The sequence below is a fragment of the Anabrus simplex genome, chromosome 9 (genome assembly GCF_040414725.1).
Source record: "Anabrus simplex isolate iqAnaSimp1 chromosome 9, ASM4041472v1, whole genome shotgun sequence".
NCBI lineage: Eukaryota > Metazoa > Arthropoda > Insecta > Orthoptera > Tettigoniidae > Anabrus > Anabrus simplex.
This window is the reverse complement of record NC_090273.1, coordinates 104964271-104989046: the sequence shown is the minus strand read 5'-3', so window position 1 is coordinate 104989046 and position 24776 is coordinate 104964271.

Genomic DNA, 24776 nt, shown 5'->3' with positions numbered 1-24776 from the left:
TGGACTATAAAAAGAGTGTTAGGTTGTAGCGACAAGATGCTCGTGAACCTAAACACTATCAACATCTACATCCGTAGATGTAGATGATAGCTCGACGTCCATCCCGTCATCGACAGACGGCGGGGTTGACGCCCAGAACTTCGACGCTTTCCGGGGGCGGGAACTTACCCATTTAGAGGAACGCGCAGGTTTTGGAGCAGAAGTACCTGCTGGCGCAGACTCATACACTCGAAATGGGGGGGCATGATTTCCCTTTCGCAGGGGAAGTACGGGATTGCCCGGTAGGGGCATTCTTCTTCGCCGCCTTCTTTTCGAGTTTAGACGGGCTGGGAGATGATTTCCCAGCCCTGGTCGACGATGCCACCTCGGCCGGCTGGAGCATGGCTTTCGCCGACCTCTTACAGGGGGGAGACTTAGCCTTCCCCCCCTTGCTGTGCCGGATTAGAACTGCCAGACGGCACAGACTTCTGGTTGGTCGAAGGTGGGGTATTTCCCCCTTGGAGCTTTTACTCTTTGCGACGTTGCTTTGAGGAGCAACAGTCGCCTTGGGCGCAGCAATCATCACGGGTAACGATGTCGTGAAAGACGAACCTGGGAGACTCTGAGCTATCATGCTGTAGTCGAGTGTACGGGAAGTGTATTCGTGGAATTAAACTTACGGCACGCTCCCTGGTAGGAAAGTGAATCCAGGGTCATGATTTCCTGGATCTTCTTCTCACTCAGATATGTCGGACATTTCCGATCCCTAGGAGAATGAAGACCAGGTCAGTTAGTGCACGTGTACGCAGTTGTGCACTCCTCCGCGCCGTGAGCTACTCTTCCACATGTACCACACACAGACTGATTCGAACAACGAGATACCATATGTCCGAATCTCTGGCATTGATAGCATCGCATAGGAGGTGGGATGTACGTCCTCGCATCTCAACGATAATTTGTTACCTTCACTTTCTCTGGTAACAATGACAACTTGAAAGAGACAGTGAAGGCACCAGTGGCAACGTCTTCAGCGTTGACCTTGCGCGTATTGCTCCGGACGTGTGTAACGCCATGGTTCTTCATGTCTCCCATCAACTCTTCGTCAGTGCTCAAAATAAGGTCACGGTGAAAGATGACTCCGCGAAGCAGATTCAAGGATTTGTGCTGCTCCACTTTGACGGGGATTTCGCCAAAGTGGTCGCACTAAGCAAGTGATCGGCTTGCAGTGCTGTACGAGTCTTCAAGAGCAAACTACCGTTGCGTATTTTCTTGAGATCCTCAAGTTCGCCGTAGACACCTTCAATGTGTCTACTAAAAATGATCGATTTTACCAGCTTCATGCCCTTCGGTTCTGGTAGCAACCAGAAACCTAGGAAAGCTGGATCCCATTCCTTAACGCTGCGCATGTTCCCAGGCATTTGAAAATCTCAGGGAAGCAAAAGTTAAAGACTTCGGTAGGTGATCACATTGGGAAGGGCGACTTCGCTTCGAAGCCATGCCCGAAATTATCTTCCCTGAATGCCACCCCCTCCGATAAGGGATCTATGTAACCGAACCAAGCTGCCAAGGCAATACCCACCTGGTCATACTGCCCGGAGTCCGATGTTGGACGATGGCTAATACGGGATGACTGAGGCAGTGAGCACTAGGACTCCCTTCCTCAAGGCACCCGCAGTAGCATGTACCCCATAGCGTGTACAGCGCACTAAGTATAGAGAAAAAATAATTAGTAATATTATGTTCTTTTGGCATTCGGCTGTGCGCGGACTTGTGTTGTCAGGCGGATACTACAGCAAGAGTACATGACGCTCCCACCCGCAAGATCCCTGGGTGGTCAAATGCGGGCTTTTGGGCGTAACCGCACACGTAAGAGGTCCATCTCCGAGCAGCACACACATAAAACATTTTGAAATTGTCTACAACTAACCCTCAAAAGACAAATAAAAATAAAGTCGGGGTCCATGGCCACATGACCCTTTTAGTCGCCTTCTTCGACAGGCAGGAATTACCTGTGAATGTATTCAGCCCCTCCCATCCACAGGAGGACCAACACATTATACGAGTACCAAACCGCAATCCATGTCCGCGCCTAGGACGCCCCTTTTAGTCGCCTCTTACGACATGCAGGGGATACCGCGGGTATATTCTACATGTGCGTCCCCCACCCGCAGGGGGTACTCACAAGAATTATCCGGTTACCGGTTTCTTTCAACTAACTCAATCTCATGCTTTATTATTTCATGTAGAGGAAAGATAGGCTATGGTAAAGAAGATTAGATTATTATAAACACGCACAAATCTGAAATTTTTAACATTCGTGGCCACAGCATTTCACCAATTACGCATGGCTATGTCAAAGAGTAATTCTTGCTCCAAGAAGTGAAGCTGTCAACGTCATCAACAAGCAACTTTTACAAGAATTACCCGATGTTCTACAAAGTTACAAGTCTATGGACTACATGGCAGAGCTTTTGAAAGACTTGGGAGTCATCTGGAGAATCCTCGTACATCTTAGAGCGGACAATTGTGGCAACGATTATCCTTCTTAAGAATAAGAATCCTGCCCTCTGCAATGAACACGACTCTGAAACTTATGACTAATATTATTGAAGCCATTGTCATGATTGGGCATGCCGCGAGCGAAGTAATATTCATTCCTCGGATTCGAATAATTTCTTCGGATATACATTTTATGTTTAGATGTCTGGAGTTCCCCGTTTGTTTCAGTTTCGCTATGAACATCAACAAGGCACAAGAACAATCACTTAAAGTTGTAGGACTCCATCTTCGAAAAGGCTGTTTCTCCCATTGTCAACTGTACGTGTTTTGTTCAAGAGTTGGAAAGGCAAACGCACTGTATATCTTAGCTCTATTTGGAAGGACAATAATATAGTTCAACCTGAAGCTCTATAAGGAAAAAAATAGTTGTTTCTTATATAAAACACTTGAATTAATAGACGCGGACAAAGCCACGGGTGCATGCTAGTATTATCATAATTACAAGCCTAATAAAAGAACCTGATGCAACCTCGTCCATCCATAAATAACAGTTGTTATTAGAGGTTCCAAGGCTAAGCGTCTGTGCTAAACAGCACGCCTTCAGGCACATCTTCGCAACCATGGCAAAGTTAACTCAGCTGCATCCTCATTTAAATCTTAGTTCCCAGAATAGGCAGTGACGTAACACTGAGGGCTGTAAAAAGGGCCATCTGAAATAAGGATCATTGTTAACGATCATTATGGCTGTTGTGTTGACCTTCACCATGCAGGAGTGTATCATTATCCAGTCTCAGTGTAGAAGAGGTTTGTGTTGGAGACACATTAGAACCTCAAACCACAGGCTCGACATCCTAGAACTTCTCTTGATTTCCTTCGAAAATTCAGAAAAAAAATAGATCAATCCGTAACCATCTTTAAAAAGAAAAAAAAACGGAAAGTATTTGGAAATATGAAGCAAGAAGCTGAGTCACATTACTTCCTAGTGAAGGAAGAATAATTTAATTATTTAGTTCCTTATCCTCAGTAACGAATTACCATTCGCTAAAGTAATAAATGTTTAAGAGATCCGTTCCTAATGAAAGAATATCAATCTTGCAAGACAAATCAGGTACTGTCTGTAAATAGACGTGCCCTTCCTTGCTACCACATAAGCTCGTGATGCAATTAATAATGTTACTGAACGATGCAACCGAATGCAGCAACTGTGATACATTTCTTAAGATGCTGTCGGTAAATGGGCATGGGAACAGAGTATTCTGATTGAATATTGTGTATTTGTGGTTTTCTCATATGTTCATACTACACATCACTATACAAAAACACGCAATAGTGAATACACCCCTTCACATAGTGCTGTGTCCGAAAGGACATCTAGCCGTAAAACTGGGCCAAATCTCAAATTCGAAAGAAAAAGGCAAGGGAGAAGAAAAAGTACTGAATAGTAAATTACTAGGAAAATATCTTTTCAGTTCATACAGATATTTTAGAAGATACAAAGAGGAATACAGTGCATTCGTAGGTCAACTAGGTTAAATTAAATTTAACCTACAGATCTAAAAGGCAGTGGTTTCAATGCATGCAAAGTTTTTGTCTCAGAAACACAGACAGATTTTTTTAAAAGACACGTTTGAACTAAAAGTCTAATTCCTATGGATCTAGAAGGCAGCGGTGTTGATGTAAACATACGTTAGAGAAGCGAAAACTTCCATCTCAAAAGCATACTCAGCAGATTAAGAAAGTAACGAAGTTGAAACTAGTACTGATTGAAATATACGTTGTAATTAAATCTACGCAACAATTTTTATGTATTGAATACTTTTTTGCTAACTTGCTTTTCGTCGCACCCACTATGTCCCGGATGCAAGTTCACAGCTGCGCGCTCCTAACCGTACGGCCAACTTGCCCGGTATGCATTGAATAAGGTGGACCTAAATTATAAAACAAGTTGTATTTTTCCTTTGCATTACTTTCTTATTCACCACTTGGTCACACTTTCTGTTATTTCCATTACCTTTTCAGTAAACATTTGTTAATTGAGATCACCCGCTACAATAAGTTTCCATTGTGTGTGTTTCCCCGCGTAACTGATTATATTTTCAAGTAATTCCGCAAGAACGTCAGCGTCACCCCAAACACATCAAGTTGCTCATTTCTTTAGAGGCGAGCCTTACACCTAGAATTTCATGTTTCTCATCCTTAACTTTTTCGTCGCTAACAAATTCTTTTTTCACCAGTGTGAATGCTCCCCACTCCCGTCATTCTTATCCTATTTCTACAATAAACACTCCAGTTTCATGGTGGCGTTTTAGTAAAAATGAATGACAAATCAAACAATACTCTGAATCACTCATCTCTTACTTCTAAAACTAATCACAGTTGTGCAATATTTTCCTTTTTTAATTGCTAGAAATTGTACAGATGAAAATTTAAATTAATAAATAAAGCGATTTTAAATTACTACTTGTTTTAGATTTTTAATCTCATAGGGAACTTAAAGTACCTATACATATTCTTCTATTTTCTCCTAAATTAATTTTTTTTTTACAATTGGCTTGCACGTCGCACCGACACAGATAGGTCTTGTGGTGAAACGTACGAAACAAAAAAAAAAAAAAAAAGTAATGGAGTGCAGTCGAAGAAAGTCAGGAGATGCACGAAATGTTAGATTAGAGAAATGACGTCTTAAAAGAAATAGATGAATATTGTTGCTTGGTTAATAAAATAACTAACGATGGCTGAAGTAAGGAGGACATGAAATGTAGACTAGCTCAATAGTAGGCAATGGTATGATGATAAACGGGGATAAAAGTCAGGTTGTGAGTTTCACAAATAGGAAAAGTCCTCTCAGTTTTAATTACTGCGTTGATGGGGTGAAAGTTCCCTTTGGGGATCATTGTAAATATCTAGGTATTAATATAAGGAAAGATCTTCATTGGGGTAATCATATAAATATGATTGTAAATAAAGGGTACAGATCTCTGCACATGGTTATGAAAGTATTTAGGGGTTGTAGTAAGGATGTAAAGGAGAGAGCATATTTGTCTCTGGTGAGACCCCAACTAGAGTATGGTTCCAGTGTATGGGACCCTTACCAGGATTACTTGATTCAGGAACTGGAACAAATCCAAAGAAAAGCAGCTCGATTTGTTCTGGGCGATTTCCAACAAAAGAGTAGCGTTACAAAAATGTTGCAAAGTTTTGGCTGGGAAGACTTGGGAGAAAGGAGACGAGCTGCTCGACTAAGTGGTATGTTCCGAGCTGTCAGTGGAGAGATGGCGTGGGAGGACATCAGTAGGCGAATAAGTTTGGATGGTGTCTTTAAAAGTAGGAAAGATCACAATATGAAGATAAAGTTGGAATTCAAGAGGACAAATTGGGGCAAATATTCGTTTATAGGAAGGGGAGTTAGGGATTGGAATAACTTACCAAGGGAGATGTTCAATAAATTTCCAATTTCTTTGCAATCATTTAAGAAAAGGCTAGGCAAACAACAGATAGGGAATCTGCCACCTGGGCGACTGCCCTAAATGCAGATCAGTATTGATTGAGAAAGGCCTTTCTTAAGAAAAGGTCGGCAATGTCTGAGGATGAGCCAGGGATAGTCCTCCTGAAACCTCTGGTAACGTGATGGGGAGGGCCCACGGAAAATAAAGAGTGGTTGGTACACGTGGATGTTGACCTTTGGTTATAGGGCTGTTTTGTCGTCTGTTATGTATTAAAAAAAACAAGGCATCACTGGTATACCCTATGTGTTTGAATGGCTGTACAGTTGAATCTGTACCGGAAAATGACGGTAACGCTTATAGCAACAAAGTAGAAAATCCGGCAATTCAAATATGAATCACTATGCATTGTAGAGTTAAGAAAATAAATTTGCTCACTTCGAACATTGATACAGGAATTAGAAAGATGTTCTTAAATACTGGAGCGTTGCTTTGTATGTAAGTGAAACACGGACGATACCTAGCTCAGAAAGAAAGAGAACAGAAGCATTTGAAATGTGGTTCTATTGAAGAATGAGGGTGAGATGGGTAGATCGAATCACGAATGAAGAAATACTGAATCGAAATGGTGGTAGGTGATCGATTTGGCTAAATTTTATGAGAAGAAGAGATAGAATGATTGGGCAAATCTTAAGACCACGAGGACTTGAAAGAAAGGTAGGGGTAGACCAAGGCATGAGAATGACAAGCAGATTGGAGCTGATATAAGAGGTAGATACGTAGAAACGAAAAAGTTAGCACAGGATAGGGTGACATGGAGAGCTGAATCAAACCATTATGTGGACTGATGACTTAAACAACAACAACAACAACAACTACAACAACACGACACTTGAAATGAAATGAAATGAAATGAAATGAAATGAAATGGCGTATGGCTTTTAGTGCCGGGAGTGTCCGAGGGCATGTTCGGCTCGCCAAGTGCAGGTTTTGATTTGACTCCCGTACGCGACCTGCGCGTCAAGATAAGGATGAAATGATGATGAATACGGCACATACACCCAGCCCATGACCCATCGTAATTAACCAATGATGGTTAAAATTTCCGACCCTGCCGGAAATCGAACCCGGGGCCCCTGTGACCAAAGGCCAGCACGCTAACCATTTAGCCATGGAGCCGGACGGTACTTTAAATATTTGTCCTGAACGATTAAATTCATTATTCCAGTATAATTGGTCCGTTATTGGACATATTGGACATAAAAATTTTCCAGCTAACTCATTCTTGGTTGCCAGCATTTCGCCCCAGTGTGCCAATTTGTGTTCATCAGTTAGTAACGAGCACACCTACCAATTAAATTGGAATTACTACTTGTTTGTCATTTCTAATTTTAGTACACATAGCCCATCTAGTGGCCATGATCGTTAAGGTGTTTTGTGTATATGATCTGACATCGTGGTTAGCCGGTTTGAGTCCTGTTCGTAGAAAACATTTTAACCATCACAAAGTTTTCCGGGCAAACCTGGATTCAGTTCAATCCAATTCCGAACCTCTCCGCAGTGTTCACACGGAGTAAAGGTACAGTATAGGGCACTGTTGAGGGTAATTCGTTCGCCAGACGGGGACCTTCAGCCTTGAGCTGACCATATTATTCGACTGGAGTAGGCTATGTGGCGACGTCGGGTTTCACCCTCCCCCTACTTCACTATCATCATCCCACATCCAATCGCGCAGGTCGCCCGTGGGCTCAAATGGAAAGTTCTGCACCGGGTGAGCCGATCATGACCTCCAACACTACTGGTACTAAACGCCATACGGCAAATAAATAAATAAATAAATAAATAAATAAATAAATAAATAAATAAATAAATAAATAAATAAATAAATAAATAAATTCCAATACGCGAGAGATGTTTCATGTACACCATTCTATCAGCTGCATCTAGTGCGGCCTTCAACGTGCCTTATTGTCAATGACTGGTCTATCCTAGGCGGTAATAGTGTGTATTTATTTATTATTTATTAGTGATTTGTTCAGTGGTGAAGTTAAGACTCAAGGCCCTCTCTTACACTTAACCACATTTTGATAACAATCTACGATAAAAATATTAAAATAATGAACATAGTTAAATCTAAATAAATACTTGATTCACTCGGAAGAACGGAGGTTTAACTCCCCGCCATGGAAATCGACAAATTTATAAGCGAGATTTCCACTTTCGGAGAGGTACATGTCCTGAAACTCACTGAGCGTAGGCAACAATTAGCACCATGTTAATTGCTGGGGCCAGTAGCGGTCGGATGTAGAGCTAACGGATCTAGGTTAGAGATAGTGGAAGCCCTTGCCTTCCTCTCTTCCAAAGGCTTTCATGCCCTGTACGGTGATGACTTTCCTTTTGTACTTATTATTTAGCTCCTTCTGCGGATTAGTGATAGTGTCGGCCGGTTGTGTCTTGATTGTGAACAGTCCAGATTTATAACAAGGCAAAAAAACGTCCAGATTCCGAACAACTAAATTACCCTGCCCAGATTGCGAACAAGAGGTTGGTGTTGACGTGAGATACATAAAAGAGATACAATTTTCAAAGCAGTCTCATCTGTAATTTTTGTTCTAGTAGTATTAACATTAACTGGTACATTGGGATGTTTTAGATAATCTAACCATATTTTAAAAATATTTTTCTTATTGAAAACGTTTAATAATTTAGTTTGAGGTAATCTCTCCATTTAGAAGATTATCTTTTTATTGTATAACATAACTAGAGGGTAGTTGTTTATGGTGGATTAGTGAGGGTTTTATTATTATTATTATTATTATTATTATTATTATTATTATTATTATTATTATTTATCTTTTTGCTAGTGGCTGTAAGTCGCACCGACACAGATAGGTCTTATGGCGACGATAGGATAGGAAAGGCCTAGGAGTTGGAAGGAAGCGGCCGTGGCCTTAATTAAGGTACAGCCCCTGCATTTGCCTGGTGTGAAAATGGGAAACCACGGAAAACCATCTTCAGGGCTTCCGACAGTGGGATTAGAACCCACTATCTCCCGAATGCAAGCTCACAGCCACGCGCCCTAAACCGCACGGCCAACTCGCACGGTATTATTATTATTATTATTATTATTATTTTTATTATTATTAATATTATTATTATGCCAATGAAAGAAGTGAGTGGTTGCATCGAGAAGGCATTAGCCTTTAGAATATTGATGATGATGATCATCACTATTATTATTCAAAATTATACATAAGAAGTGATATAATCAGTTTATTTGGAAACAAGTGGGTTTTTTCTTACATGCTTTTAACTTTTTTGTGTGTAACCCAGTATTCCAATTGTGCGTACCAGAACTTGGTGTACTCACTGAGGGTTAATTTTTCTACAGCCCGTCAAATTAGAATTTTGTTCATATCCAAGTCAACATTTTCTAGTCAAGCGGTTTGGGCAACTTGGTATTTTGGGTAATAATTAAAGCGGCTTTCTAAAGAACTTCAGAAGACTGCAGGTGCCTCTAGTGGTGCATACTGCTGCCACAATCCACCTAGATAAGCAGTGTGACATATATAAAATGGTATATTCTTGCTTATTATATTCTCGCTTAAGCGCCTCTACTTTATACCTTGCCGCAATCTCGACTCATTAATGTGTGTTAAGCCCAATTCATCCCCTTCAGGTACCCACTTGTTCGCAATCAGACACCTTTCGGCCTCCGGATCCCAAGATAGCGGTTTCAAATCCGTCAGAGTTAGCCGGATTTTTGAAGAGGGGAAACAAGTCTGTGGGAAATACAGAATTATAAACACACTCTAAATTATTTCATACCGGGTGAGTTGGCCGTGCGGTTAGGAGCGCGCAGCTGTGAGCTCGCATCCGGGAGATAGTGGGTTCGAACCCCACTGTCGGTAGCCCTGAAGATGGTTTTCCGTGGTTTCCAATTTTTACACCAGGCAAATTCTGGGGCTGTACTCTAAGTCCATGGCCGCTTCCTTCCCATCTCTAGGCCTTTCCTAACCGATTGTCGCCATAAGACGTATCTTTGTCGGTGCGACCTAAAGCAACGAGCAAAAAAGAATAATTTATTTTGGACTAGCGAATGTACCCGTGCTTCGCTACGGTATTCTACATTGTATTCGAATATCGAAGTAAATAGTGTGCATGCAGTAAATAAGATTGTTTTAAAATTGCATGTCTCTTAGCGTTATCCGAGAAAGAGCATGGGGAGGTCCCCGTACGTTGTTTCCAATGTAAAGTGTTTGTTATGGATTTGTGATATAACGGCAGGCTCACTTGCCTACTGCCATTGACAATCGAGTTGGGAAGTTTACATTATAACTGCAGGCCCCATTGCCTACTATGCGGACAGAATCGATTTGGGGAGTTTTCGTTAAAATGGCAGCCCCCCTTTCCTACTTCCAGACATATTACAGTTTTTATTATAATGGCAGGCAATTACCCTACTATCACTCGAAATTGAGTTGTGCAGTTATCATTATAATGCCAGGCCCATTTTCCTACTTCCAGCCAGCTTACTGCCAGTCACACCAAGTTGGTGAGTTTCCATCAAAATAGCAGGCCACTATGCCTAATGCCAGTCATATTTTAGATGAGGACATTTCTTTATAATGGCGGGCACCCTTGCCTACTGCCAAACACAATCGGGTAGGGGCCTTTTAAACAAAACTGCATGCTCACTTGCCTTCTGCAAGTCAAATCGAGAAGTGAACTATTCATTACAATTGTAGACCTTCCTTACTAATGACAGTTACACAGGAGTTGGAGAAGGAACCCTTTCATAGTGCCAGTCAAAGTCGGTGTGGGGAGTACTGATTACAATAGCAGACCCACCCTTTCTCGATCGCTACAAATCGACATCAGTGAATATATATAGATCGACATACGAAAGTATATGCGTGTTTACAATATTGAAGACCTTCATTTACAGATTAACTGCTACTAAACGTACGTCATATCGACAAATGATTATACCATAAGACACGCCGGATTTAGTGGCCTAAATGGCTGGTCCTATGATATGTCATCTATTCTTGGGTCAGATTGAGTTAGAAACGTGGAACAGGGTAACGTTCTTGTAAGATTATCTCACATTACATTACTTTTCGGATAATTATGTGACAGCTACATACATAGCATTTGGCTCATATATGGCTACTGGGTGGGCCAATTTTCGTGAAGAGTTTGATGATTCTGTATTTCATATAAGTAATCGACGGTATGAATTATGCATGTGAAAATTCCAAATTGACTTAACATCCATTAATAGAGAAAAATCAAACGTAAAAGGGATGCAGATACGGCAAAACGTCATAAGACCAAGGTTGTAGATCATTCCAAATTGAACGGAGATTGTGCAATCTGTTATGTGATAGGAATTTCCGAAGGTCTGCACCATCATTAAAATTGCCTGCATATTTCGATATTCTTCGGGGATAAAAAGTGAAAAATTTAATGATCTTGGATGTTTTCCGTTCGTTACAGGCTAAAACGTATAATTTTGTCAAATTTCAATTATCTTCTTTTTCTTCTGGCAGATTATGCCGAAATCTGGATTTTGGGCGAGGCGGGTAAAAATTAGGACTTTCAGGAAACTAAACCAAAAATTATGCAGATGGTCATTATTACCCCTTAAACGGAAAGCTGTACGAAAATTTCGCCAAAATAGTCAGTGTAGAGGCACACAGTCGTTACGATTTGATTTATATAGATAAGGAATCTGCTCCATGTAAAACACCTTTTTGGCTATGTCCGCTGGATTTAACCTGCAAAACTGACCATTCATGATATCTCCCTTATTAATCCTCCTGACGAAAAAATGCACATGAAAAAAAAGGTTTAGAGGTGGAATTCCATCACGTTTGGTCGATTTCCAGTCAGGTTGGTCTTGTTCTGTATATATTGTATATTGTATATATTTCGGTTCCCTATAAACCGCCAGTCCATTCCGGAACATGAAATGTTATTTACGTTTAAAACCTACCTTTGGACAGGTGGATGCTAAATATGAATTTTGGTTCGAATGTCTTCAGTAGTTTTCAAGTTGTAAGGAATACGCTTTACACGCACCCGCTCGAGAGTTAAGTCCGATGGGACTTGTACAAAAAAAAAAAAAAAAAAAAAAAAAAAAAAAAAAAAAAAAAAAAAAAAACGGTCCGTTAATGATATCTCTCTTATTAATCCTCGTATCGAAATGATGCACATGAGAAAAAAGGTTTAGAAATTAATTTCTACCAAGGCAGGTAGATTTAAATTAACGTTGGTTGTGTATATTTTGTGGAAGTGCAAAATCACTGTTTCGGTTTCGTATAAACCCCCAGTCAGTTCAGGGATTTAGAAACAATATTTGCCCTAAAACCTATCAAGGACAGGTGTATTCTAAATATGAGTATTGGTGGAAATACATCCAGTAGTTTGTAGCACTCGCGTACATACGGCGTAATTACGGAAGAAAATAATACAGTTAAGAAAGTTGAAAGTAATAGAAAATGGATTATAACTGAGGACAGCCGGATAACGACAAATATGTAAATGCCAAGTTAATGTATTGGAAAATCAAATGCCCCTCAATAAATTATGCTAGTGTGAGTTATGGATATAATAAAGCGGTAACAGAGGAGAAATTTAGGTCCAGTGATTCCTAGGTAAACAAATAATAAGAAGATGACTAATGGTGTTATTACTTAATCTATTCGAAGGCGGTTATAACATCCAACGATATTCCGCCAATATCCCGCAGATAGGCCGATTGACGCCTCTCTTGCCTTCTACCCAAGGAACAACCACGAATTTAAAAGCATGATGAGGAAAATGGCAATACGTTACTTCCCTGCTGGCATGCAGTCAGAGACGTTGCCATGGTAACCTGTCGGTTCGTTGTCGGTCTGTCGGTCACTCAATGCAGAGCATGGTACCAGCAGAAAATTGTAAATTTCTCCGTCATGTAAAGAGTAAGGTAAATTATGAACATAACGAAAGTTGTTTATAATGAAGAGACGTTCCACGTACGGTAAACGAAGTTTACAGAAAATCAATAGTATAAGAGAAAATGGAGGAAAACCATTCTGGTTTTCCTATAAACCCCCGTGTATTCAAAGATTCTAAAATGATATGCATATCGAAACCTTCCCCGGGATGAGTATACTCTAAATATGAAGTTTAGTTGAGATCTATCGAGCCGTTTCGACGTGATGGTGGAAAAACCATTCTGGTTTTCCTATAAACCCCCGTGTATTCAAAGATTTTAAAATGATATGCATTTCGAAACCTTCCCCGGGATGAGTATACTCTAAATATGAAATTTGGTTGACATCTATCCAGCCGTTTCGACGTGATGGTGGAAAACCCATTCTGGTTTTCCTATAAACCCCCGTGTATTCAAAGATTTTAAAATGATATGCATATCGAAACCTTCCCCGGGAGGAGTTTACTCTAAATATGAATTTTGGTTGAGATCTATCCAGCCGTTTCGACGTGATGGTGGAAAAACCATTCTGGTTTTCCTATAAACCCCCCCGTGTATTCAAAGATTTTAAAATGATATGCATATCGAAACCTTCCCCGGGAGGAGTATACTCTAAATATGAAGTTTAGTTGAGATCTATCGAGCCGTTTCGACGTGATGGTGGAAAAACCATTCTGGTTTTCCTATAAACCCCCGTATATTCAAAGATTTTAAAATGATATGCATATCGAAACCTTCCCCGGGAGGAGTATACTCTAAATATGAAGTTTGGTTGAGATCTCTCCAGCCGTTTCGACGTGATGGTGGAAAAACCATTCTGGTTTTCCTATAAACCCCCCGTGTATTCAAAGATTTTAAAATGATATGCATATCGAAACCTTCCCCGGGATGAGTATACTCTAAATATGAAGTTTGGTTGAGATCTATCCAGCCGTTTCGACGTGATGGTGGAACAAACAGACATACAAACAGACACGAACAATTTTATTTATATAGATTACGCAATGCACCCAGTAGATTTCAGAGATCCATCAACGAAGTACGGCACTGAAGGGATTCAATTTCAGCTTTGCGTATTGAATGACATATCAATTGCATCTACATCTCCATTGAGCATCTGACTGCAGTTTTCAAACTACTAGACAAGTTTGGCCTAAACATTTGTGGGAAAAACTTATATTTGGTGTACAAGAACTTGTTTTCTTAGAACATTTCTTTACAGCAGATGGTGCCAAACCAGACCCTCGAAGAGTTGCTACCATCGCAAACTACAAACAGCCTGAAACAATTAAAGACCGAGCTCGATAGCTGCAGTCGCTTAAGTGCGGCCAGTATCCAGTATTCGGGAGATAGTAGGTTCCAACCCCACTGTCGGCAGCCCTGAAAATGGTTTTCCTTGGTTTCCCATTTTCACACCAGGCAAATGCTGGGGCTGTGCCTTAATTAAGGCCACGGCCGCTTCCTTCCCACTCCTAGCCCTTTCCTGTTCCATCGTCGCTACAAGACCTATCTGTGCCGTTGTGACGTAAAGCAACTAGCAAAAAAAAAAAAAAAAAAAAAAAAAAAAATTAAAGAACTACGAGCCTTTTTAGGCACCATATCGTCGTCATGTAAGGCATGTTGCCCAGAATCAAGAGTTGCTAAATGAGTATCTAAAGGGTTCAAGAAGAAATGGCAAGAGACGAATAGAATGAATAGAAGAGTCCATCGATCAGTTCGAAAAGTGCAAAGAAGACCTCGCCCAAGTAGCACTTTTATCTTTTCCCAGCATGGACCCCAAATTCTCCATGTTCGTGAATGCATCGAACTTCGCAGCAGGCGCAGCACTACAGCAATAACAAAGTGGAGTTTGGTTTCTTCTCAAAGAAATTATCTCCTACCCGGAAGAAATATTCGACTTATGATAGCATAGCAAAGCAAAGCAAAGCAAAGCGAAGTCGCCTCCGTACAGGCAATGAAGGCCCTTGGAGGAGGGGAAAGTAAAGGCTTCCACAATTGTTAACCTCGGCACGTGATGGGGTAGAGTGGTTCGCTCTACGCCCGACCGCCTTTACCCCAGGAATTAACCTGGTACTCATTTTTGGTGTAGGCTGAGTAAACCTCGGGGCTATATGCACCTCCGGAAGTGGAAATCTCGTTTCTTAAATTTTACGACTTCCTGACGGGGATTCGAACCCACGTCCTTCCGGGCTTGGTAGGGGATGGTAGGGCATGGCCCTTCGGAGCTCTTGTGCTGTGGGGTTTGTTTTGTTGGATTGGTTTGGTTTGGATACAAGTGTCTATAAAAGTTTGTTGAACCTCCGGCGACGAAAGTCACCAACCGCCACTGGTGTGATGTGTGCACAGCAAACATTCGTCAATATGTTCCTCAGCCATTTAAAATGTTATCAACTAGATTTATCTGGACAAATATAAAGAATGATGTCCTGTCCATTGTCAAAGAAAAAAAAACTCTAGGCATACTCAAGTACCCCTAGAAAAATTCCCAAGTAGTAATGAACGTTTCAGCGTTGTTCACATAGACCTTACTGGACCATTACCCCCATCTGACGAGTTTGTTCATTGCCTAAGATCTATCGACAGATTTACGAATTGGACAGAATTAGTACCTCGACGGGATATCCATGCAGAGACTGTGGCACAAGCTTTCTTTAACTCTTGGATAACTAGATTTGTAACATCTTACCAAATAGTGACTGACCAAGGTAAACAATTCCAGTCTGAGATGTTTCAAGCACTTTCGAATATCTGCGATCGTAAGGTAACACGGGCCACATCATATCACCCCCAGTCGAATGGAAAAATTGAGAGATTCCGAGCAAGTGCAACTAGTAAATGGAGCCAAATACTTCCTACAATCCCCTACAACCCTACTTGTTTTATGCTGCTCTATTAGAGGAGGAAATAATGCAACAGTATCTGAAATAGTGTATGGTACCACTATCAAGTTCTTCCACGAATGCGGTACAAAAGTAGATGTTGAAATAACCGCATTCGTTTCTTAACTTTGACAACATATGAACCAGCTTAAACCCGTTGAATACTCCCACAAGTCAAAGGAAACAGCATTCATTCACAGAGACAGCAACACGTCAGAATCGACAGAGCGAAAGTGGGACTGGAAAGTTCGCATGAAGGTCCTTATGAAGTTGTCTGACGAAACCCCAAGTTCTTTGCAGTAAAGATAACAAAGTAGTGAATATATCAATAGACAGAATAAAACCAGCCAACAGACTGGCTGATTTTGCGTATGGCTTTTAGTGCCGGGAGTGTACGAGGACACGTTCGGCTCGACAGGTGCAGATCTTTTGATATGATGTCCCTAGGCGACCTGCGCGTCGTGATGAGGATGAAATGATGATGATGATGAAGACGACACATACACCCAGCCCCCGTGCCAGTGAAATTAACCGATGGTGGTTAAATTTTCCGACCCTGCCGGGAATCGAACCCGGGACCCCTATGACCAAAGGCCAGCACGCTAACCATTTAGCCATGGAGCCGGACCGATTAGCTGATAATGTTGACAAAAGTGATGAACCTACACACTTGACCTAGCCAAAGATTACAAACACGGAAGAAAGTTCAGCACTTCAAGAAAATAAATTCAGAACTACAAAATCAGGCCGTGTGGTGAAATTCCCAGCGCGGTTCATTGAGTGTGTGATGTGACTGTGAGATTGAGAAGGCAGTAATTTTGGAAATACAGGATTATAAACTCTCTGTAAATTCTTAGGTTTGAAATAATTTTTGCTGTACGTAAGTATTCTTTGCTATGTACTTTAAAGTGTTGTCGTGATGTTAATGGAGGGTTGTAGATAAAACTTGCTTGTAGACTGATAAAATATAAGAAACTCTATAAAAACCGGCGATAGTGATTGTGAACATAATGAACTAACAAGGCCATTTGACACTCCGTGTCGTACGATGTCGGCATGTCTGGTGACCCATTTAGTGTATCCCCGACAAAATGCATTAAAACTCAACCATAGACCCCCAAGAGAGATTCTGTTTACTCTGCCCTCTAATAGGCCTAGAGTAGAACGGATGGCCAAAACTGACGAGCAAGCAGCCTGATCAATCAATCAATCAATCAATCAATCAATCAATCAATCAATCAATCAATTAATCAATTAATCAATCAATCAATCAATCAATCAATCAATCAATCAATCAATCAATCAATCAATCAATCAATCAATCAATCAATCAATCAATCAATCAATCAATCAATCAATCAATCAATCAATCAATCAATCAATCAATCAATCAATCAACCCTGATCTGTATGTAGGGCAGTCGCCCAGGTGGCAGATTCCCTATCCGTTTTTTCCTATCCTTTTCTTTAAATGATTTCAATGATATTGGAAATGTATTGAACATCTCCCTTGGTAAGTTATTCCAATCCCTAACTCCCCTTCCTATAAATGAATACTTGCCCCAATTTGTCCTCTTGAATTCCAACATACTGTGATCTTTCCTACTTTTAAAGACGCCACTCAAATTTATTCGTCTACTAATGTCATTCTACGCAATTTCTCCGCTGACAGCTCGGAATACACCACTTAGTCGAGCAGCTCGTCTTGTTTCTCCCAGTTCTTCTCAGCCCAAACTTTGCGATTATTTTGTAACACTAAGTTTTGTCGGAAATCACCCAGAACAAATCGAGCTGCTTTTCTTTGGATTTTTTCCAGTTCTTGAATCAAGTAATTCTGGTGAGGGTTCCATACACTGGAACCAATACTCTAGTTGGGGGTCTTACCAGAGACTTGTATACCCTCTCCTTTACATCCTTACTACAACCCCTAAACTCCCTCATAACTATGTGAAGAGATCTGTATCCTTTATTTACAATCATATTTATGTGATTACCCAATTAATATCTTTCCTTATGTCACTGAATTAAAATTCTTGCACACGGTAGCTGAGGCCATGATATTATTCCATTTCGCTGTTAGTTTAAATATAACAACTCTGCGTTCCTTAGACTAACAATATGAAAATTTCTTGTCAACCTCAATTTCATTTCACTATATTCTCTTGCTTCTTAGACTAGTACTTACCCATGAAAGTAGCAACGTATTGTGGAACTACACTCGCCTGAGTTCCACATTTCGAGCTAGATTCGTTCAGTTCCAGTTTCTCCATGCGAGCTGAAACGGTTGTTGTTTCTTATGTGAGCAATGTGAGGCTCTTGCTGGTGCCTGACCTTACATTAGCGTGACCACCGATAGAGTAGGCCACAGCATACGAGTGCGACGTCATTACAGGTGGTTCCACGGAGACCATTCTCCCGTTAGCCAACGCCTAGCATTAAGTTGCACTTGCACACGTTCTTAATTATGTTATGTTCTCATTAGCATTTAGCAGGTAAATAAACCTAACAAAGTGTTTCGCCATATCGTCTACAAAGAACATAAGCAAAACATGATTTCCAGTATGATCGGCACACTTTTTATCGACAGATATGGGGTGGGAGGTTGCTAAGTAAGGAGGGAGCTCTTCCGGTTCCGGTAGCACTGCCAACTGAATGGAAATGAAATCTGAATTGAATCGATAATATGATCGATCGATATGAATTTTCTAAACCTTTATTTTCTTAAGCCAACAACTGTATCACACACACATTATATAACATTTCTCGATGCGAATCTTGTTCCTAGCATGAATTCTATAGTTTGGCTTTGCTGTGTAAACAACAACAGTACTAGTGCGTAAAGTGTACGCCAGATGTCGCACAGCGATGCATAAGCGATTCTTAGTTTGTGTTTCAAAGGTTGCTAGTACGAAGCTCGAAGATTGCCGAGGTCGACCGTTTCAACACTAGTGTGTAAATCTATCCAGAAAAAGTGTGCCGATAATATACTGCATATTCCAATCAAAATTTATTACGTAAAATAATGTAGGCTAAACTTAAGCAGTATGTCCACAATAAATAAATAATAACTGCAAATAAAACACATTCTCTGATACATTCATAATAGTTGTTAGATATTGTCAATCTGCCATCATTGAAGAAAGTATTGAATACGAGATAGTTTGCAGATTAATCAAACAGTATTCAGTTCACATACTAGCAATTTATGGTTTGATCACCACTACAAATCACCTAAGTAGATGTCCCATTGTACGTTCCAAAAATTTGAATACACACCGTCTTGTGTGGGAATATTAACCCTGCGAGTAATTTACATACTGTACCTAGTTTTATTTTAGAAGAATGTCATCAAAAAGAGCTATTCTGTACCATTATGATAGACGTAGAATACATTGTGTATTGGGTACAAAACAAGTATCCTAAGTACAGCATTAAAAACTGGGTACTTACACAAATTCCTGTAAGACTCGCTTCTTTAGGATTAATGAATTTCGGGAGATGGATCCTGGAGATGGTCATAGGTAAGTATACTGAATAACAGTTACAGTTTATAATAAATACTGTCATTTTATTACAGGAAAATTCTACAATTATGTCAACCAAATCGTTATTTTCTCAAAATACATTTTACATAATGATCATGAAAATTCAAACTAAGTCTTTCAAGCTCCTGTTACTTCATCACACACACTTGTTTCCTGATAAAGTCATGGGATGTGAAATGAAGCTCACAGACATGAAAGTGGTAAAAAATAAAATGGAGATAATTTACTTAGGCCCTACTTCTTTTCCAATAAGAATAGATACAAATATAACATCTATATGTAACCCTTTCTTGACCCTTGGGACTTACAAATGTAACACATATGTAACCCTTTCTTGACTATTGGGACTTAAAAGTCCCACCATTATGAAACTGCATTCACATTTTATTGACAGGGTACAGTTGGCATTTTAACATTGAGACTTGCATTATACTTGTGATTACTGGTCAATAGGTGTCAGTTAAATGGTTATATCTAAGCTGTGGTACCGTATAGAGCTGACAATGGATAACATGTAACCAATTCTAATTTTTTACTAGCTTCTCTGACAGTATGAAGAATCATATGAAATTAGATTTAGAAAACACACATATTTTGGAATATATAAAAAAACATGTCCTGACTGACTGACTGACTGACTGACTGACTGACTGACTGACTGACTGACTGACTGACTGACTCATCACCGCCGAACCAAAACTACTGGACATAACGAAATGAAATTTTGAGGACACATTTATATTACAATGTAGGTGCTCGCTAAGGGAGGATTTTTGGATATTCCGTCGCTAAGGGGGTGAAAAGGGGGTGAATTTTTAAAATGAGTGGTATTTAGAATCTCCTTTAAAAATAAGGAAACACTATTTTTTCGGAAAATCCTACTAGGAGGGGTGAAAAGTGGTTGAATGCCTTTAAGGAGGATACTTATATCTCAGAAACTGAAGATATTACAGACTTGGAAATTGGTATTTGGAATCCCATTTAAAAATAAAGAAACGGGCATTTTTTTGTTTTAGGAAAATCCAATTAATGCTGGTTGAACAGGAGTGACAAATGGTGTAAACTTTTTGAAAGACTATATCTATAGTATATCTCAGAAACGTAAAATGTTACAGACTTTAAAATTGGTATTTGGAATTTCCTGTAAAAGTAAAGAAATATAGGTGATTTGTTTTCGGAGACTCCACTTAAGGGGAACTAAAAAGGGCGTGAAATTTTAAAATGAGCAAGTTTACATTATATCTCGAAAACTTAATATGTTGCAGAAGTGAAAAATGGTATTTTTATCTCCATTAAAATAAACATGTATTTTTTGTTTTCGAAAAAACCACTTGTGTGGGGGGTAAAAATGACTGAAAATGGGGTTGAATTCTTTTTGTTAGGATACTGATATCTCAAAAACTGAAGATGTTACAGACGTGAAATTTGGTATTTGAAATCCCTTTAAACATAAGAAATACGTATTTTTTGTTTTCGGAAATCCACTTAAAGTGGTGAGGGTAGAATTAAAAAAATATTTGAATTATTTGTATAAAGATACTATTATCTCAAAAACGAAACATGTTGCAGACGTGAAAATTTGTATTTGGAATCTGCTTTAAAAGTAAAGAAACACATATTCCTTTGATTTCAGAAAATCCAATGAAGGCGGCGTGTGTGTGTGTGTGTGTGTGTGAGTGTGTGAAGTATTTGAAAAATTAATTGTGTGAGGATACTTACATCTAATAAAAACTAAAGTTGTTACAGACGTGAACATTAATATTTGGATCTCCTTAGAAAAAAAGAAAAACGCATTTTGGGGAAAGTCATCTTGGGGGGTAGGGGCGAAAAGGAGTTGAATTCCTTTTATGAGGGCACATATTTCAAAAACTGAAGATGTTACAGTCGTGATAATCGGTATTTAGAAGACGCTTTACTAATAAAGAAACAAGTATTTTTTTCCGGAAAGTTCACTTAATGGAAGGGGGAGGGGGAGTGTTAAAGGAAGTGAAAAAAGTTTATTCTTTTTATGGGTTAACGTATGTCTCAAAACTGAAGGTAACAGACGTGAGCATTGGTATTTGGAATCTTCTTTAAGCATAAAGACACACGCCTTTTTTTGAGGGGGGTGGGGAACCAATTTAACGGTAGTGGTTGGGGAGGGGGGTGGAAAAAGAGTTGGGACCAATTGATTTTACGGTTCATAATGTACTCGATTCTGATCATAAACATAATTTTTAATCCTTCTTGGGTTCGTTTTCAAGAGCCATATTTGGCTTTCGAGAACTTACAGTTAGATTACAGTAGATTCTCCTGGCACATAAATAAAAATTTAAACACATTTCAATTAAACAATAGGAATGATATTGACCGTGCAATTGTTCACCTCTATAATAAGGTCAATAATGCACGGAAGTATATCATTCGTATCGCCAGAAATTCCGCGCACTTGCCTACGCGCGACAGTGGTGCTGGTCACATTGTCAGCAATGACAATGGCAGCAGATGTAATTTACCGCCAAGTAGCGGTCTTACATCTTGCTGCGGGGCCCAGAATAATAATAATAATAATAATAATAATAATAATAATAATAATAATAATAATAATAATAATAATAATAATAACCTAAATTCAACTAATATCACCCGCCCATATAATAATAATAACGACGAAATGTTTCTGTTTAGCCACCCCTGAGAGGGGCTTAATTGGATACCAGTACCGGTGTGCTATTGCGCTCCTCACCTGGTCTGTTCAGAACAATAAGTATAAGAATAATTAATTTATAGTTGGTGATAATGATGATAATATAGACTAATAATAATAATAATAATAATAATAATAATAATGAAAATCAAAAATCTACAGCCTGTTTCCAGTCATTCGAACGGGTCAGGAATGGAACGAATGGAGCCCCATCTAGTGGCGAGGATAGGAATTGTGCCAGCTGCCGAAACCTGTCGCATTCCTCTGGGGCAATGATTAATGAATGACAGATGAAATGAAATTATATTGGAGAGTGTTGCTGGAATGAAATATGACAGGGAAAACCGGAGTACCCGGAGAAAAACCTGTCCCGCCTCTGCTTTGTCCAGCACAAGTTTCGCATGGAGTGACCGGGATTTGAACCACGAAACTCAGCAGTAAGAGGCCGGCGCGCTGCCGCCTGAGCCACGGAGGCTTAATAATAATAATAATAATAATAATAATAATAATAATAATATATTATCTCATTTAATTTACGGTAATGTGCTAATTGTCGAATGTTTAACCTTCGCATGATATTAGACCAGCGTTGAGTTATTAATAATATGTTTCTAAATTGTTTAGGACCAGTGGCAAAGACCAAGCCTGGTTGGTGACTCAACCAAACCCCGACCACGCCCGATGTTGCTTAACTATAACTGGGCCATGTCGCTGGATTATTGGCCAGAATACATGAATTTTAGTCGTATATTCAAGCGTGTCGGTGTTCGTGACACAATTATGAATTTAGAAGAAACAGCATGTGTATTTGCAGCGTGTATGCGCATCTCGCCTAGGCGTCCTGTCTGTTTCCATCGCTTCGGTTATGGTGGTGGTGGTTACTGTTTCGTGAGGTTGTATTGGATTGTTTGCGGATTTTAGGCTTTGGTAGGGTGTGGATTTAGATTTATAGGCTCAGTCTAGATGGAATGTGAGGCTGGAAGACCGTTGCTTGGGAGGAAGTGAGAAGTTTCGTATGGTTTAATAATAATTTTCTGGACCGTCGTCAAAATATGCGGACCGCGCTGGGAACGGGTCCTGACCGGGTAATGACTACGAATGCAGTCCGGCCGCGGCTTCAGTACCACCATGGCATCCAAGACGACACCACGCCGGATTTCCTCAAGGATTTGTTCATATAAAAAATGCTTATAGGAAAAGGTGGCAAAGATTTAGGGACCCAACTGACCGGGCGGAATACCTGGAGCTAGCCCGGAAAGTACGAAATCGATTTCTGGTAAGCAAAATTGAAGAATGGGAGGAACTTCGCCGTCAGATCGCAAATTTTCGCGGATTATATATAAAATGTTAAGCATTCAATTACAAATTTCAGTATAGGCCTAATACCGTAGCGAAGCACGGGTATCTTGATAGCTTAGGAATATATTTCCATTACTGGACAGGGCTTATAATGCATAATATCATAAATATTCATATATTTCTAAGTGGGACAAGTCCCGGTGGGCAGCTAGTGACACTATTGTCAAATTCCATGCATTAGTGCTATTGAAGGGCAATAATAATTATGCACGTTGTGCTAGTTGCAATTAGTGTGCAATATTGAAAATGTTCAGGCCCAAGATGAGAGGATTAACTGACGATGAATTTAATTCTGTCTTACGGTATGTGAAGCTATCCAAATAGGTGAGGAAATTGTAATGGATTTAGAAGACAGTGACAATGAAGAAACAGCTGATAAATTTACCAGAGTATTTGATACAGAATTTTAAGCTGCTGACTGTAAGTATTTTTTAGTTTTTATTTATCCATCAATAGCCTGATACTTTGGTTATAATAGAAATATACAATAATACTGGAACAGACTTTTGCTCGAATATAGTTTACATTAATTTTGTGGGGTTATGTTAGACTCATACTATGTTAGAGATCATCTACTAGTATTTATTTATTTATTTATTTATTTATTTATTTTCCCCTATTATTTAGGTTAATAGACAAATACACAGTGATGTCTGAATGGTCCCATTCCAGAGTAGGCCTACTCTTTAGTTTTGGTGTTAGGCCTAATCATCATGAAATACTTTAGCTATTAGCATAGTTTGAATTCTATTATAAAGAGAATATTTGTTTAATTTTTAGGTGTTAATCCTGATAATGGTGATGACTATGAACATGATGATTAAATGTGCAATGATTTTGAAACTAATGCTGTAATGGCAAGAAAAACTGCTTTGCCCTGAAGTAGACCTAAGTTAGCATGACAGGGCACATGTTTTGACAGGTATTTCAACTTTTCAGTTGTAAATATGCCCTGTGACATGAAGTAGACCTAAGTTAGCATGACAGGGCAAATATTTTGACAGGTATTTCAACTTCTTGTATTTTTTAGTTATAAATGTTAGGTAATTAATTATTTGTAGTTAATTTGTATTTCAGCACAATGAATTTGATTTCCTTATCTGTGAATAATTACCGCATATCACATCTCAACATGCACTTCTATGTTTTGGTCAGTTCTGGGTTATGAAGAGCATTCATTCACTGCCCAATGGGACTCATGAACCCCATCCTGTTCTTTTTTATCATACATTTTTTTATTTCTTGTAAATTACTTACAGAGTATTAACATTCAATTTAACAATATTCAACATTAGTCAAGAAAGGATTAGTTGAGTTTCCAATATAAATTAAAACACACTGGAAGGCCAAGTTTTTCTTTAAACGAAGGTCCATTGATGAGTTTATGTACCGATATCACTTTTGT